The following is a 17,635-nucleotide window of genomic DNA, read 5'->3' as shown; positions in this document are numbered from 1 at the left end:
TTGCAGAGAACAGCTCTGTACAGAATATGCAGCCTAGTTTGGTGCAGAAAATACTATTTTCTAAGCAAGCAATCACATATGCTTTTGTGTGTGTGCATAAAAATCGTGAACAGGGAATTGTTTCTATAAACTATGCAGTTTTGAAGATGTTATTACAGTGAGAAGAAAATTGCCAAATTACTCACTGATTCCTTTGAGATGAAAATTAATGAAGAATTATATCCCTATCCACTTTATGGCTGAGACATGAAAGTATGTATCTGTCTTAAGCAGTCATTATTTGGGATCCACAATAAGCTTTCATCCTTGTGCATCATGTTTGATTCCTAATGGATCACTCTCTCCTACTACTCTTTTCATTTATTTTAGTGATATAATAGGCAAGATACCTATCTGAGAAATTATCATAATACAAGTTTTGCATTAAGGTTGTCTCCAGATGCTTCTAGCTTTCCAGGTAGCAGCTATATTTTTGCTGCTGCAGCAACTTCTTCTTCTTCTTCTTTGGAAAAACATGTTGTTTCAATGTGAAATGGAATGATTTAAACTATAGGAGGAACACTTGGCACAACGTCTGCCTTCTTTTTGTCAAGTGATGGGTTGCTGGTTTGATTAAATCATTCCCAGGTTCAGAAAGAAATACATTTGAAGCAGAACTATGTGTGCTCCAGAGAAATGTGAGCCAGTGCAGTGCTAAGGTTTTGTGAAAAATACAGATGAATCCTTCTGTAGTAAGCATTACACAGGTTGAATTTCTGTGCTTGGATTCTACAAAACTGTGCCTCTGCTTGGATCAAGAAATACTGCAGAGCCTCTACTGCTCAGCCTTTATTCTAGGCCTACTTTGGTTTCTCAGACTCTTATCAGGAATTTCCACAGAGGTTAAAGTCTATCTGTGCTGCCATGCTAGCAGGAATGGAAACGATGTAACTCTGCAAGTAGGGTTGCCATAACCCTCCTGCCGGCGGGACATTCCCGGTTTTTCACCACTAGGGGGCGTCCCTGCATGGTTTCCTCCTTGACTCCCAGCCTGTTGCCAATCTGGTGACTTTCACACCAAAATGGGTACTTTTCAGAGCCTTTGGTGTGATTTTGGTGGTTGGTTTTAATGGTAATTTTGAGAGTTGAAATAAGTTCCAATTATTTTTATTCAATTAGGGCTACGTTTTATTGCCATATTAACATTACAGGGACTTTTCAGGGATTTTGACTGAATATTTGGTGAGATATTGGGGGGGGGGGATTTGGTGAATTTTGGCCAAATGTTTGGGGAATTATCTTCGAGGTTTGTTGGCAACAGGAGGTTGCCAGACTCAGGAAGAGCAGCTCCTCCTCTGTTTGGTCCCCAAGGCAGCAGAGGGGAGAGGGCCATTTCCTTTGGCACCGAGGAGAGGATGATGATGAGGAAGAGGAGGAGGAGGAGGAGGTGCGTGGCCATTTTCAATATTTGCCCCTGTATATTTTTTCTAACTTTGGCTGCCAGGGCTCAATGCTCTGGAACTCTGGTGTCTGTGAGGCATTTGGCCTTCTCTGTCAGAGAGCTCTGGTGCCACAATAAACTACAATTCCCAGGATTCCATAGCACTGAGCCCTGGCAGTCAAAGCAGTGTGTTTTGGACACAGATATCCTCCTCAGTCCCTAGCCTTTATATCTCTCTCACACACTGCAGGAGTAATAACCCACTTTGAGACTGCTTTAACTCAATGGTAGGGAATCCTGGGAATGCTAGTGTTTGGGAGACATTGAGACTTCTCTGTCAGTCATGGCTCTGAGGCCACAATAGACTACAATTCCCAGGATTCCCCAGCACTGAGCAGTCTCAAACTGGACCATTTCCTCAGTGTGGATGCACCTGGTGAGGCATTCTGGGCACTGCAGTTCAACTACGTTTGGAGGGTTATGTGACTCCCTGTCAGAGATAGCTCTGGGGCCACAGTGTACTACAATTCCCAGCATTCCCCAGCACTAACCCAGGACAGTTAAGTCACTCTCGAACTGGATTCTTTCCTCAGTGTGGATGCAACTTTGGTGAGGAGCTCTGGGCATTTCAGTCTAGCTATGTTTTATTTCTGCAGTGTATTTTGGACCAGAGACAAGGTGACCTGACATCCTCCTCCTTTTCCAGGACATGTCCTCTTCTGTCAAATTTCAAAATGTCCTCCATTTGGATCATGCCTAAGAAACATGCATTTATATTAACATTTTTAAAAAATCATCAATTTTTTTCACGTGTCCTCCATTTATTAAAACTGTGTCCTACATTTGAAAATGTTGTCCTGTGTTTGTCCTACATTTGTCCCGGTTTGGAGGTCCTGACTTATGGCAACCCTATCTGCAAGTATTGGTACATTGCAATTCCTGCCATTTCTAAGTCAGCTTAACTAATGGTGAGGAGGGCTGGGAGCTTTAATCAAACATCCAGAACATGGCCACATAGCCCGAAAAACCCACAAAAAAATATGGATGCCGGCCATGAAAGCCTTTGACTTTACATTGAACATCCAGAAAGCTCCTCAGTTCTCACCCCTGCAATACAACTAGAAACATGCCTTTTGACCAGATCTTCTCTGTGCTTTAACCAGACATTCCTGCATGAGCCTGGTGCAGGAAGAAGAATTGAGAGGGACAGAGAACAGGCTATGTATAGCTGATAGCGTACCTGTTTCCTTGCGCTGGTCTTTATTCCTATCTGGGACAGGAGCAGGAGCAGGAAGAATCACAAATAGAAAGTACTCAGTGCTATGATCAGGCCATGTCAAACCCTTCAACTTTAAAACTGGCAAAGATTGCAGTTTCAGGTGCCCTGAGTTTCTTTTTCTTATGTGTAATTTTGCTTGTCTTCCCTTCCCCCTGACAAATCCAATTCAAAGTGTATGTGTAAACTCTCAAAAGTGTCTCACATTCTCTCCCACATTCTTTCTCTCTAGTTTTCCATCACTTTTCCCAGTGCATCAAATTGCCACAGTGTTCAACCCTTCACCACATTGTTTGTATATGGATGTAGTGTACAATTTAGTTTTGAATTTTGTGTATTTTTCCCAAGCACATAATGAAAAACATAATGAATAATTGTGCCAGTATGAGAATATCTTGTTCTTGTGGGTTTGTTTGACTAGGGGTCACATTATGAGACATAGGGTGATAGCTCAAAGGGGAAAAGGGCATTTTCATTCAACATCTCTGATTCCTTCCTATGCTAGAGGTACTGTACCATTCCCCATTGACCCAACTCTGCATCCAGGGCACAGCTGAAATCATATTAATAAGTTTTGATCCAGCTGTATGCAGGGAGCCAGTCCAAAATCCATGTTGGAACAGCTTGCCCAAATGCAATCTACATAGCTAAAGTCCTATGTGTGTAAGGAAAAAAATGTACACTTGATTCCTAGGCCCTATCCATCACTCTTGGATCAGTCGTGTGATTTTGGCCTACATGTCCAATCAACATTTAGACTGGTCAGTTCTGGATAAATGGCAAATGCTAGACAGGAATACCATCCTAGAGCTTTGACCAAAATGACACAACTTTGTGAAGGATGGTGTGGTATCAAGAAAATGATTGATTTATTGATTAGAACAGATACTAGGACATGACATTATATTTAGAATTATAGAATCATAGAGTTGGAAGAGACCGCACGGGCCATCCAGTCCAACCCCCTGCCATGCAGGAAATCCAAATCAAAGCATTCCCGACAGATGGCCATCTAGCTTCTACTTAAAGACCTCCAAAGAAGGAGACTCCACTACACTCTGAGGGAGTGTGTTCCACTGTCAAACAGCCCTTACTGTCAGGAAGTTCTTCCTAATGTTGAGGTGGAATCTCTTTTCCTGTAGCTTGCATCCATTGTTCCGGGTCCTGTTCTCTGGAGCAGCAGAAAACAAGCTTGCTCCCTCCTCAATATGACATCCTTTCAAATATTTAAACAGGGCTATCATATCACCTCTTAACCTTCTCTTCTCCAGGCTAAACATCCCCAGCTCCCTGAGTCGTTCCTCATAGGGCATGGTTTCCAGACCTTTCACCATTTTAGTCGCCCTCCTCTGGACACACTCCAGTTTATCAATGTCCTTTTTGAATTGTTGTGCCCAGAATTGGACACAATATTCCAGGTGGGGCCTGACCAGAGCAGAATACAGTGGCACTATTACTTCTCTTGATCTGGACATTATACTTTTATTGATGCAGCCTAAAATTGCATTGGCCTTGTTTAGCTGCCGCATCGCACTGTTCACTCATGTTCAACTTGTGGTCTACTTGGACTCCTAGATCCCTTTCACATGTAGTTTCATTCAGCCAGGTGTCCCCCATCCTATATCTGTGCATTTTATTTTCCTGCCCTAAGTGCAGTACCTTACATTTCTCTGTGTTGAATTTCATTTTGTTAGCTTTGGCCCAGCTTTCTAGTCTATTCAGATTGTTTTGAATGTTGATCATGTCCTCTGGGGTATTAGCTATTCCTCCTAATTTGGTGTCATCTGCAAATTTGATAAGTATGCTCCCAATTCTGTCATCCAGGTCATTGATAAAGATGTTGAATAACACTGGGCCCAGGACAGAGCCCTGTGGGACCCCACTGGTCACTTCTCTCCAGGATGAAAAGGAGCCATTGTTGAGCAGCCTTTGTGTTCGGCCGGTCAACCAATTACAAATCCATGTAACAGTTACTTTGTCTAGCCCACATTTTACAAGCTTGTTTGCAAGAATGTCAGGGGAAACCTTGTCAAAGGCCTTATTGAAATCAAGGTATACTATATCCACAGCATTCCCTTCATCTACCAAGTTGGTAATTTTATCAAAGAAAGAGATTAGATTTGTCTGGCATGACTTGTTTCTCTGAAACGCATGTTGACTTTTTGTGATTATGGAATTGCTTTCTAGATGTTCACAGACTCTCTGTTTAATTATCTGCTCTAGAATCTTTCCTGGGATTGATGTCAGGCTAACTGGATGATAATTGCTGGGATCCTCTTTTTTCCCCTTTTTGAAGATGGGAACAACGTTTGCCCTCCTCCAGTCTGCTGGGATTTTCCCTGTTTTCCAGGAGTTTTCAAATATGATTGCCAATGGCTCTGATATTACATTTGCCAGTTCTTTTAATAACCTTGGATGTAGTTCATCTGGTTCTGGAGACTTAAATTCATTTAGATTAACAAGGTACAGTGGACCCTTGTTATACGCTGGAGTTTGGTTCCAAGATCCCCCGTGTATAACAAAATCCGTGTATGCTCAAGTCCCATTAAATATAATGACATAGCAAAATGGTGTCCCTTATAAAAAATGGAAAATCAATGTTTGATATTTGAAATTTGTACTTTTTTTGAACATTTTCAAACCGTGTATGCTTGAATCCGTGTATAAAAATCAGTGTATAAGAAGGGCCGACTGTATTCCTCTACTACCTCTTTACTTATTCTGTGCTGAAATTCCCCTATTCTGTCCTCTGCTCCATTATCCTCAGGTTGAGCACCCTTTGCGTTTTCTGAGAAGACTGAGGCAAAGAAGGTGTTGAGTAATTCTGCCTTTTCTCTGTCCCTTGTTAGCATTTTGCCATCTTCTGCACGCAGTGGCCCTACCATTTCCTTCTTCTTCCTTTTGCTGCGGAAATATCCAAAAAATCCCTTTTTATTCTTTTTAACCTCTCTAGCAAGCCTGAGTTCATTCTGCACTTTAGCTTTTCTGACTTTACCCCTACACATGCCTGTTATTTCTTTGAATACCTTTTTCGTGATTTCCCCCCTTTTCCATTTCTTATACATGTTCCGTTTAAAACTTAGCTCAGTTGAAAGTTCCTTAGTCATCCATCCTGGTTTCTTGAGACACCTCCCATTTTTCTTTCTCACTGGAACTGTTTGAAATTGTGCCTTCAGTATCTCCCTTTTGAGAAAGTCCCATCCGTCCTGAACTCCTTTATCTTTTAGTATTTCTGACCAATACTTTCTGACCCTCAATACTTTACTTAATACTTTACTGAAATCCGCTCTCCTAAAGTCTAGAATGCGTGTTTGATTATGCCTGGCTTCTCCTTTCCATTGTATAACAAACTCCAGGAGAACATGGTCACTTCCACCTAAGGATCCCACCACTTGCACCCCATTAACCAAGTCATTCTTGTTGGTTAGGATCAGATCTAAAATAACTGATCCCCTTGTTGCCTCTTCCACCTTTTGGACCATGAAATTGTCTTCCAGGCAAGTGAGGAATTTGCTAGACCTTGAGGATTTTGCTGAGTTTGACTTCCAGCAAATATCAGGGTAGCTGAAGTCACCCATCACTACTACATCTCTCTTTTCTGACTGTGTGGTCATGTGTTCTAGAAAGATATCATCCAATTCCTCAGTCTGACTTGGGAGTCTGTAGTAGACTCCCACCATAACGTCCTTGTTGTTTCCCTCCCCTTTAATTTTTATCCAGAATCTCTCCACCTGGCTTCCATTATTGATGTCCTGGATTTCTTCACTGGTGTAAATATCTCTGACATATAGTGCTATTCCTCCTCCTTTCCTGTTTGGCCTATTTCTCTTAAAAAGGTTAAACCCCTCTATTTCCACATTCCAATCATGAGACTCATCCCACCAGGTTTCAGTGATACCTATTATATCATATTTGCTTTGTTGTACTAGGAGTTCAAGTTCATCTTGCTTATTTCCCATGCTCTGTGCATCAGTGTAGAGACATCGCAGACCATGGGTTCTCTTTACTTGCTGCTTGTGCAATTTTTTTTGCCTACCACTGTTGGGTCCTTGCACTTTTTTTCTTGTTTCCTCTATGTCAGTTTGACTATTTTCTCCAGCCATTTCGCCTTCCTTAATATTGTCTCTCTTCCCCACGGAACTCAGTTTAAAGTCCTCCTGATCAAGTTCTTGAGACTGTTGGCAAAAACATTTCTTCCAACTGGTGTGAGATGCAACCCGTCCGTTGCAAGAAGTCCCTCCTCATGGAACTGCAGCCCATGATCAAAGAATCCAAATCTTTCTCAGCGGCACCATCTGCGAAACCAGTTATTCACATCCGCTATTTTCCTCTCCCTTTCAACTGGCAGAATAGACGAGATGACAACCTGTGCATCCATTCCTTTTAGCTTCCTACCAAGCGCCTCATAATCCCTTTTGATGTTCTGCAGGCTGTGCTTTGCAGTATCATTGGTTCCCACATGGACCAAAAGGAAGGGGTATTGGTCAGTAGGCTTGACCAATCTTGTCAGCCTCTCTGTCACATCACGGTTCTTTGCCCCTGGGAGACAAGACACCTCTCGAGACATCTTGTCAGGCCTACAAATCACTGCTTCTGTACCCCTCAGCAAGGAGTCCCCCACTATGACCACACGCCTCCTCCGAGGCTTAGCAGCGACTGTTCCCTTGGGTGGGACTCTCAGGCTTGCCTGCTCTGTCCCTGAAGTCTGTCCATGCTGCTCTTCTTCATCCTCCTTGATAAGGGAAAGAGCTTCGAATTGATTCTCTAGCTGCAAGCTCCCCGAACAATCCCTTCTTGGCCTACTTCTCTGTGTGACGTTCCTCCAGCTGTCTGCCTCCTGTGTATGGAAGTGACCTCTTCCGCTCCAGCAACTTCCTCTGCGTGGTACTCGTCTAGGATTGTTAGTTCTGTTGTGTCCAGGAAATCCTCCTGCTCCCTAATATGCTGAAGTGTAGCTACTCTGGACTCCAACTGCTGCACTTTCTCCTCCAAGAGGGCTACCAACTTGCACTTGGGGCATGTGAAGTTCTCCACTTCTGTAGGCAAGAAGACAAACATCCCACAAGTGTTGCAGGTGACTGTCGTGGTTCCGTCAGTGTCCATACTGAAAAGTCTTAGGAAATTACTGGAACAGGACTGTGGGCTTCCTCCTAAAAAAAAAATCCTCCAGAAAACACCAACGTTAAAGCCCCTGATGTTTCAACAATTTGTGGCAGTGAGCTCAATCTCCGCTGTAGATTTCCTTGGATGAAAAAAAATGAAATAAAAAGCATGGCTCTGGGAGGAGTAATATAGAGCTAGTCTGCTAGCTCCTCCCCTAGTGACTCACAGATGTGACTCACTGAAGCTCCACCCCCTCTGCAACAAGCACACTCTCCCTAGAGTTTTTTTTTTAAAAAGTAAACAGTCACCACTCAAAATGGCTGCCCAGCTACCTCTCTCCTCCTCCTCTCTGTAGCAGGAACTCTGTCAGCCTTTGCAAGTGGAAAAATAGCAAACTAACTGTACTGTGTAAAAGGGACTTAGTCTGAGGGTCTTCTAACCATTCCTGTTCTGCAATAGGTAATAACAGGGAAAAGTTTCCAGGCATTGCCTACCTTTGCATCTGTACATGATTTCAGAATCCACAAGGTTTGTCTGATCATATGATTGTTCTAATCATATTAGACCATTTGCTTATACTTTTTGTAAAGCTGATTTTGATCCTGCTCCCTTTCACATAAAATGTTCGTTGGAAAGATTAATGCATCCCCTTCCCAGAGAATAGAAAACTCCTGCTTGTTTTGCTTTGTTTAGTGTGTGGAAATTAAAATTGTGATTTTGTTGCTGAAAGGATTTGCCAAATCCTATCAAGCTATTCACCATTGATCAATGATTCCTCATTATTTGGCTAGAGAAATCTGACACTAAAGTAAGGACAAGTAGGATCAGTGTGAATAGTCACATTCAAACAGGGGCTGGGACCTACTAGACATCCCAACTTAATTGCTGCTTGTTTAATGTTCAGTTTTCCCCTCCCAAGCTACTCTTATTGGCTGGGATTTGGGTGATGCTCTGTACCAGTGACTGTACTTTTTTCCAAGGTTGCTTAGTGGTGGCAAGGGATGGAAGAGAAAAGCTAATGACTCTGAGCAGCTCATTGTTCCAAAACTTTTTTCTTTCACAATTGATATGCCAGGGCTTTTTCCTTCTTCCGACACCAGACGGACCAACATACTGCACCACCAGGATTCTGGCTAAAGAATTCAACCAGCCTTGGGGAATGTTGTTGAATACAACTGAAACACACCAAGTAGAGGTGATGTGCAACAGAGCTCTCTTATCCAAGGTGGATGTGTGTTTGAGCTTGCCTATATTGACCAGAGTAATCCTAGAATATTCTGGCCCCAGAGTTGGCCCAATTGCCCACATTACCTCTGCATTCTGCAGCAATGCCAACCAGCTGTCCACACACGTGTTCCCACTGTGTAACCTGCTGCTGCCGCTGCTGGCAAAGGTCATTCCCTCTCAGTGTCCAGCATCAATTGCATAAGGTGTCCAGCATCAATCACATGACTGGGCACTTAGTTGTGACCTCAGATGGAGTGATTCATGCCAGAAGCAGCAGTGCCAAGCAACAGAGTATGTGTACACAGCCTCCTGACATTGCTATGATGTGCTCTGGGTTTTCCTGCAAAATCTGGAACAAAAGGTAATTGGCTTTAAGAACTGGTTTAAGGAAGGGATAGGGCAGATTCAATGCAGAACTGGCCTTACATTTTGAAGACAGTCTGCACTTGAAATGGGGATTTGGCCCTGTATTGTAAAGACAAGTTGCTACACGGATGTGGTGAGACTGTTTTATTTGGCCCATGTAGACGAGCCCTTTGTTGCAGACCAACTGACTTACTGACTTCATGATCCTAATCTGTCCCTTCTCTAAAAAAGGTGAAACAGTTCTAGTTATTATAAAAAAAAATTTGTGGGGGGGAACTAAAGATCTCTTGCAGGACAAGTTATTTTTAAAAGGGATACACAAGGTAAGCAGGGTGAAATGTAGTGGCGAGCATCTACTTCATGCAATGGGTCTTTCTTCTCCTCTTCGGCTCCCTATGCAACTCCCATGTACACTCAAAATCTACTCTGGAGGGTCCCCCAATCCTGGAGGATCCTCCAATCATGTACAGCAAAGTTTGAGGGTACCCTCAAGTAAGTACCATAGAAAGTAAAATAAAAGTAAGATTACATTTTCACTGGAGATATGGGTCCCATGCTGGACCATCAGTGTCTAAGAGGGTTTTAGGCAATGTCGTAACCATTGCACAGGTTTGTCTGGGAGATGGCTTATTTATTGTAGGTATATACTAAACACATTGTGTATGTTTAACATCAGAGATTTATATTTCTCCCACCTCCAGTCCTCCAAATGATTAACAAAAAAGTAGCTCAACTTTTGACAAATGCAGGAGCAAGTTCTCAAATGAATATATGATCGTAAATGTCTTTTTTGATAAACTCTTAGATAAAGTGTGACTTCACTGCAACGCAATGTGGTGCTTTATAATCAAATAAACCAAATGGCTGAAGCTGTCTAATAGTTTAAGCAAAGTTCTAAAACTTATGATTCTAGTCCAATCCAAAGCTTTCCCTAGATGCACCAGTGCTTAGTGCAGCTTTCCATATGAGCAGGAAGGGGATCAGTGGGGAGTCTCCTTGCCCCATTTAATTTCAAGAATGATGTTTTAATAGGAAACAGCAACCCAATATTTGACTGAAGCTTATGCAAGAGTTTGGGTTTCTTCCTTTCATTTTTGTTTTTTACACACCACAATTTTGTTGGATGGTGAGCCTTAAATATCAGTGGTGAAGCATGGTGGAAGTAAATGGTAAACTCTATTTGAGGACAAATTATGAGCTTATGAATGTGTGTGTTTGTGTTTGTGTGTGATCCCAGTCCTGAATGTGTGACAATAAGCAAACTGCAAGTAGAAAGCTGAGTAAAAGCTGCTGGTGGTGATGGTGAGGGATTGTGGCAGGGATGTTGGGTTTTTTACCGCCGCAGTGGGCTGCATTACTGCTTCTTCACTTGGAAATTGACCAAAAATGAAACCAAGAGCCCATACAGACAGGCCAAATTAAAGCTGCTTCAGGTCACTTTGGAGGTATGCTGTTTAAATGATGCATGTGTCCCAAGAGGCCAGAAGCCACGCCAAAGCCACACTCCAGTCCTAAGGACTGGAGCATAGCTTTGGCACAGCTTCTGGCCTCTTAAAATGCATGTGTCATTTAAACAGCATACCTCCAAAGTGACCCAAAATAGCTTTATTTTGGCCTATCTGTACAGGCCCCCAAAGTTCCGGGACTCATTTTCATTTTGCACTTTCTGGGACCCTGCAGGAAAGAGGTCTGGTTGTAAGTTGCCTGTAGGTTGCATTTGGTCACACCCGTGAATACGTAACAGTCTGCCATTATCTGGTATAACAGGGTGGGAAACCACAAATTGTACTGCAACTCTGACAATGTTTCACCATTAACTATGCTTGGTTGGAGTTGTATTCAGACAATATCGGGCTGGCCAGTGTTTTAAACAAATATAAGCATGTTCTGTGTTGTACAGTACTTGCAAATCTTTGCCTTAGGGCTCTTTCAGACTGCTAACTAGTGAATTACCAACCGGGGGAAAGGGGTGGAGGCCTCGGGTTCTATCACACTACACAGTTATAGTACTTTGATTCCACTTTAGCTGCCATGACTGCATCCTGTGAAATTCTGGGGTTTGTAGTTTGATCAGAGTCACCAGAGTTAATGGCAAAACCTACGAGTTGGGAATAGTACACCATGCATTCTATGTTGTGTGAGACACCTGATGCAATGATTAAGTGCTAAAACTTTTCATTAATCAAGCTGACAAATTGATATTAAATGTTATTGAAATTTTCGCTTCAGGCCAAGCAGGGAATCATCCCAAAGTGTTGTAAGCTGAGCTTCACACAGTCCTCTTAGACCAAGTTTTTGGCAACCCCAATGGAAATTTCAGAAGCAGATGTTAATATTTTGAGATGTATGAGTTTGCAACAGCTACTTCATTTTCCAAGCAGGAGAGAAGATTGTGGTTTTATACTGCCTTGAGGGCTTTTTAAAAAAATTGTTAGATGTTTGGGGAAATTAGAAGGAAATGGCCAAGTTATGCACACCGCAGTTTCCTGTCGAAGCTACCCAATTGGTTAGCTCATGTGGTCTGTCTCTTGATATTGATTGACTTCTAAGGCAAGGATAAGAAGTGCAAGAGTTTGCTTATAACAAGGGAAGAAGACAAGGGCCACAAGCCCACTCAGTTTGGTCCAGAATTTAGCAGTTTAAAATTTAATATCCAAAGTTTCATGAATCTTGCTCAGAAACAATGACAGTCAAATTCTGAATTATGCAATAAGCAGATTTTAATGTATTTCTTCGTTGTTATACTTTTGCTAGTCAAGAGAATGGCCAGGAAGGGATACAGCTCATGAAAACACTGTGGTTTCAAAATCCTTCTTTTACTTGCAACAGTCTTCTAAGATTTAATGTGTTTCTGCTCACATATTTCCACATCTATCTTTCCTGTCATGAGATCCATCTCTTATGGATCCACAAATGCAAAGATATAAAGACACCCTTGCAATAATCTATGTATGCCTACAATAGGTAATTAAGCATGTATACATCATGCTGGCCAGGGGTCCAGAGATGTAGTTAAACAGTCCTAAGCCTTTCTCCAAGCTTTGCACTTATATGCCTTTTCAATGCATTCTTCTCCTTTTCAATACTGACAAATTGCTGGAGCAAGAAAAAAGTATATAGCAACACACTATGCAGCCATCACACATTATCACTTATACATAAATGATGGGTTTATATAAACCTCAGCTTCAGCCTTGGAAGTCATTGCACCAACCTTGTGTATAAACTGACCAAGAGATCCCATATACTATATTTTGGATGCTTTTGTCCAAGTACAAAGAACCAGGCTTCACAGAAGACTTTTGGGGGCTGTTCTCCTATTCTGTTGCGGCACCACTTAGCTCTCATCTCCTCCTTCTACCCACCATGCTATTACCAGCTTCTATGTGTGTAATTTGCAGTCAAGTTTATGCTGTACGAAAAATGGCTCATCAGTAGACATTTTGCCAGCCCATACTGCAATCCTCTTGCCATCCAGTCTGACACTTTGCTCTCTGACTTTGATAAACTTCAGCCTTCTTTTCAGGCACTGAAAAAAATCCAAGGGCAGGTGAAGAGAGGACCAAGTGTTCACATTGCTCAAGCCGGCCATATCACTTTCAGTTTGGAGCATTAACAGCAGGCCCACCTTTTCACTACCTTTCCATGGTGGTGGGATTGTGTGCTCATTGTCTCATTAGATGGCAAGTGATGACAAAAATATAAAGTATTTATGATTTACACAAGTAAAAAGTAGTTAATGAAGAAACTGAATTAATTAAAGATTTTATGTGCCTGGCTTAGTCATGAATCAAAATGGAGACTGTAGTCAAGAAACCAGAAGACTTGGAAGGGCAACTATGAAGGAACTTAATAAGATCCTCAAGTGTACACACACACACACACACACACACACACACACTTAAATACAAAAGTTAGAATTATGCAAGTCAGACTTCTTCCAGTTCCTATGTATTGGCGTGAAAGCTGGACTCTTAAGGAAGCTGATAGGAAGAGACACAACTAATTTGAAATATGATGCTGGAAGAGAGCTCTACAAACTGTGAAGTGACAAAAAGATATCAATCCTGGAGTCAAGATTATAGAATCATAGAAAGATACCTCAAGGCCATCCAGTCCAACCCCCTACTATGCAGGAACACACAATCAAAGCATCCCCAGCAGGTTACCATCCAATCTCGGTTTTAAAACTTCCAAAGAAGATGACTCCACTCTGAGGGAGTATGTTTCACTGTCAAACAGCTCTTACTAAATTGAAAATAACACATTACAGGTGGATTGTTTCAATCAAGGAAGCCACAGCCCTCTGTTTGCAAGACCTGAACAGGGAAATTGATAACTGGGATTCTTGGAGGTCTCTCAGTCATAGGGTTCCATAATTTGAAGTCGACTTGTTGGCAAACAACAATTACTACAGCAACAGTTAACAGCAGAGTGAAAGCTGAAGGTGCTTATCTGCTCCAGATGCAGCTGGAGGTCTATCTGCTCTTCATATTTCCACCTGTCTTAACAGTGGGGAAAGGTGCTGCTATTCTGCTGTCGTGACTAGCAGGGCCATGACAGGGATTGCTGAAGAAATGTGAAAGACGAAAAACCTCTTCCAACCACAGTGGACTTGTTTCTAAGATTACTGTTTTGCCATCACTGATATTGGTGGGAAAACAGCAATCTCAGTGATGATCACTCCACCCTTCACAGATTCCTAGATGTTAGCAGGAAAAATGAAGAGTTAAGCCTCCCTATCCTTTTTCACTGAATGGCATAGGATAGCAGGGAAGAAGAGTGTATGTGGTATGTGTGTCTGTTTATATGAGTATATACATGTGTATCCTGCCCCCAATCTTCAAGCCAATATTGTGTGAGCTCAAGGCAATGCCCAAGCCAGTTCTGCATGGTCTACCAAAAGATGGCACCTGAGTGCATGTACATCTCTAGCCAGGCTGTGGAGAATCCCTGCCTCTTGTCATTGCTACCTGGTGTGAGGTTGGACATTTCCAGGGCACGGACTGTTTAGAGAGGGCCTTCAACTGCAATACTCAACTATAGAAGCTGGAAACATCTAGGCTGTGGTAAAGACTTCTGTGGTCCTTTCTTGCCAGCCTTGCCTACCAACTCGTGGTGCTATGAAGACTATGTAATTTTCATCTACTACCAGGTTTCCCTGAGGGTTGTTTAAGTGTTAATTGTGGGGCTAATGAAAGCAGGCAGCCATGCTTGGAGGCTAATTCATATTTTACTTTTAACAGCTTGTTTTAAGGTTGCATCTACACTGCAGAATTAATGTAGTTTGACATTGCTTTAACTGCCATGGCTCAATGCTATGAAATCCCAGAATTTGTAATTTTGTGAGATCTTTAACCTTCACTGTCAGAAAGCTTTAATGCCACAACAAAGTACAAATCCCAGGATTACACAGGGTGGAGCCATGCCAATTAAAGCTGTGTCAAACTGCATTAATTTTACAATGTGGCAGTGGCTTCAGTCATCTTGAAGAGAGTTATCATGGCAAGTAAGCATGTAAATGCTTCCAATCAATCTACCACTCAATGACAGCAGAGTTCTTAAACTTCCAGTTACCTGATTCCATTATCTGTTTTCAGGCAGGTTATTCTGGTGCTGAATGAACAGCTCCAGATAACCTGTCGACCTCTTTTCCACCCATATTTCTCATCATATATTTATTATGCGGGTGTATTGCTATCTCCTATTTACAGGTTTTTCAAGTTCTGTGGGAGAAACATACTTTTTTTTACCAGTATGTCTGCAAGTGCAAACCAGATAGCATTCTGTAGTCTGGTATGTAGTACAAGCCACAGATCTCTTCATAGAATCATAGAGTTGAAAGAGACCACAAGGGCTATCCAGTGCAACCCCCTGCCATGCAGGAATACACAATCAAAGTATCCTTGACAGATGGCCACCCAGCTTTTGTTTAAAACCCCCCAAAGAAAGAGACTCTACACACTCTGAGGTACAGTATCCCACTGTTGAACAGCTTTTACCATCAGGAAGTTCTTCCTAATGTTAAGGTGGAATCTCATTTCCTGTAGTTTGAATCCATTGCTCCATGTCCTAGTCTGGAATAGCAACAAACAAGCTTGCTCCATCCTCAATATGACATTCCATCAAATATTTTAACATGAGTATCATGTTACCTCTTAACCTTCTCTTCCCCAGGCTAAACTATCCAGCTCCCTAACCCCTTCCTCGTGTGTCTTGGCTTCCAGACCTCATGTCTGAGCCCATTCTTCATCTGACACTGGTGGAGCTGTTGTAATCTCATATATTGTTGAGGACAATGAAACTGTGTGGATGGAGATATAGTGACTTGAAGGGGGTGGTGAAGCTCTAAGAGGTCTTAAAGGTGAGGGTGGCTGAATTCTATAATTCGACGATTGTCATGTTGCTTTAAACTAACCATACATGCTTCATATATATTTCGTATACATTTCCACCTCCCTCCCTCTGCCTCCTACATTACAGCTCTGATGATTGTTGCCACCTTCAACAGAGTTCTGCCGATATCAGAAAAGTAGCAGTTTAGAAATAGACAGGAGCAATCCAGAATGTTAAAGAGGTGGCGGGGAGAAAAAGGAAAAGAAAAGAAAAGAAAGGAGAAACCTGATTTCCAGTGATCAGTTTGTTTCCAAAACGCACCACACGAAGGCACCAAAGGACACGTTTCCACATTTTACAGAGAGGTAACTAGGCAAGAGGGATTATTTGAGAGCCTGTTTCAGAGAGCATTTTACTAGCAAAGAAAAGTCACATATTTTGGAGCTGGTTGGATCTTGGCACAAAGCCAAATGCTTGTGCTGCTGTTAAAAATGGGGGAGCTCTGGAAAACTATGACCTGTTGAGGAGCCAGACTTATTCTTCCACTATTCCCTCAGGTACTCAAGAAATGTGAACCAACATGCTTTTTTTTTTTTTTTGGTGGTGGTGGTGGTGGTGGTGGGGGGGGGAAGTGTGCGCATGAGGTGTGTTTGATGGTGACTTTTTTGTCAGACAACCGAGAAGCTGCAACTACACCTAGTGTTCCCTTTTACATCATTCATAAACATTCTCCCACGTGTCTCTGTTTAGAGTGGTGGGCAGAAGGGTGTAGAAACAGATTGTAGAAGGTGTTGTCAAATATACGTATGTGCCATTCTCATCCAGTACTTCACCCTATGCAATCATTACCCCACTGACATGGAAACTGCCAGCCACCACTGCCAAAATGGATTCATTGTGTGGCCTTGGATATCTCCATAGCATAATTCCACCATCTGACAGTGGAACACACTCCCTCGGAGTGTAGTGGAGTCTCCTTCCTTGGAGGTCTTTAAGCAGAGGCTAGATGGCCATCTGTCGGGAATGCTTTGATTTGGATTTCCTGCATGGCAGGGGGTTGGACTGGATGGCCCTTGTGGTCTCTTCCAACTCTATGATTCTATGATTCTATCTTTAATAAAGAAATGTGTGATCTTGCAGGACTGGGTAAATTACTACTTTTTCTCTTCTCTGATCTATGTGGCTATCCTCTCAAAGAAAAAGGAACAAAGCAGCAGCATCTTCTACAGGAATTTCATCTGTGTTCCTCACTGATTAAAGAATAGCACTGGGTTAAAAATTAGTTTATCATTAAAATAACATCCCATTAATTTAGACCCTTTCAACAGTTTTGCCTGCATGCATGCACTCATGCATGGGCACACACACATACAGACACACAGTTATAGTTAGTTATGCATCAAAGATGGGGACGGGGGGGGGGGGCAATGCACATTTAAAAGGATTTTGAATGACACCTTTGTAGAAAAGTTGTCTTATCAGTACAACCAAATAGGATGGGTATCTGATGATATGTTTCCTGACCATTTTTAAATAGATAAATATGTCTTGTATTCTAGACACCTGCCATTCAAAGACTTTTCTGGAAATACTAACATGATTAGCCAATAATTGAATTTCATGTCACATCTCTGTATGTCAAAGTATACATTGTGCTAATATATTCTACATGTTGCCTTAGGTCCCATGGCTGGAGAAAGACAGGATATAAGTTGAGTGCATGAATAAATAATACTTTTATTTGGTCAAAAAGGCATAAATTCCTTGTGCAAGCTTTCAAAATGGACATGTTTACTTATCGGGCAACAATGGTTAAAGAAGTATTTGTCTGATGAAGAAACAAGTGTGTCTCAAAAGCTTGCACAATTTTGTGCTCCTTTTCTTGTCCCAATATAAGTATCAGTGCA

General features: G+C 42.1%; 1 protein-coding gene across 2 annotated transcripts in view; it reads left to right on the top strand.

Annotated features, from left to right (window-relative positions):
* LOC149322365 (dual specificity mitogen-activated protein kinase kinase 6) overlaps positions 1-17,635 on the top strand; it is a 213,608-nt gene that overhangs the window by 189,847 nt on the left and 6,126 nt on the right. The window lies entirely within an intron of this gene.

Source organism: Sceloporus occidentalis, unplaced genomic scaffold (genome assembly GCF_023333645.1).
Source record: "Sceloporus occidentalis isolate IW3139 unplaced genomic scaffold, rSceOcc1.0.p SCAF_1, whole genome shotgun sequence".
In the NCBI taxonomy this organism is placed as follows: domain Eukaryota; kingdom Metazoa; phylum Chordata; class Lepidosauria; order Squamata; family Phrynosomatidae; genus Sceloporus; species Sceloporus occidentalis.
Note: the sequence above shows the minus strand (reverse complement) of the source record. Positions and strands in the feature narration are given on the sequence as shown.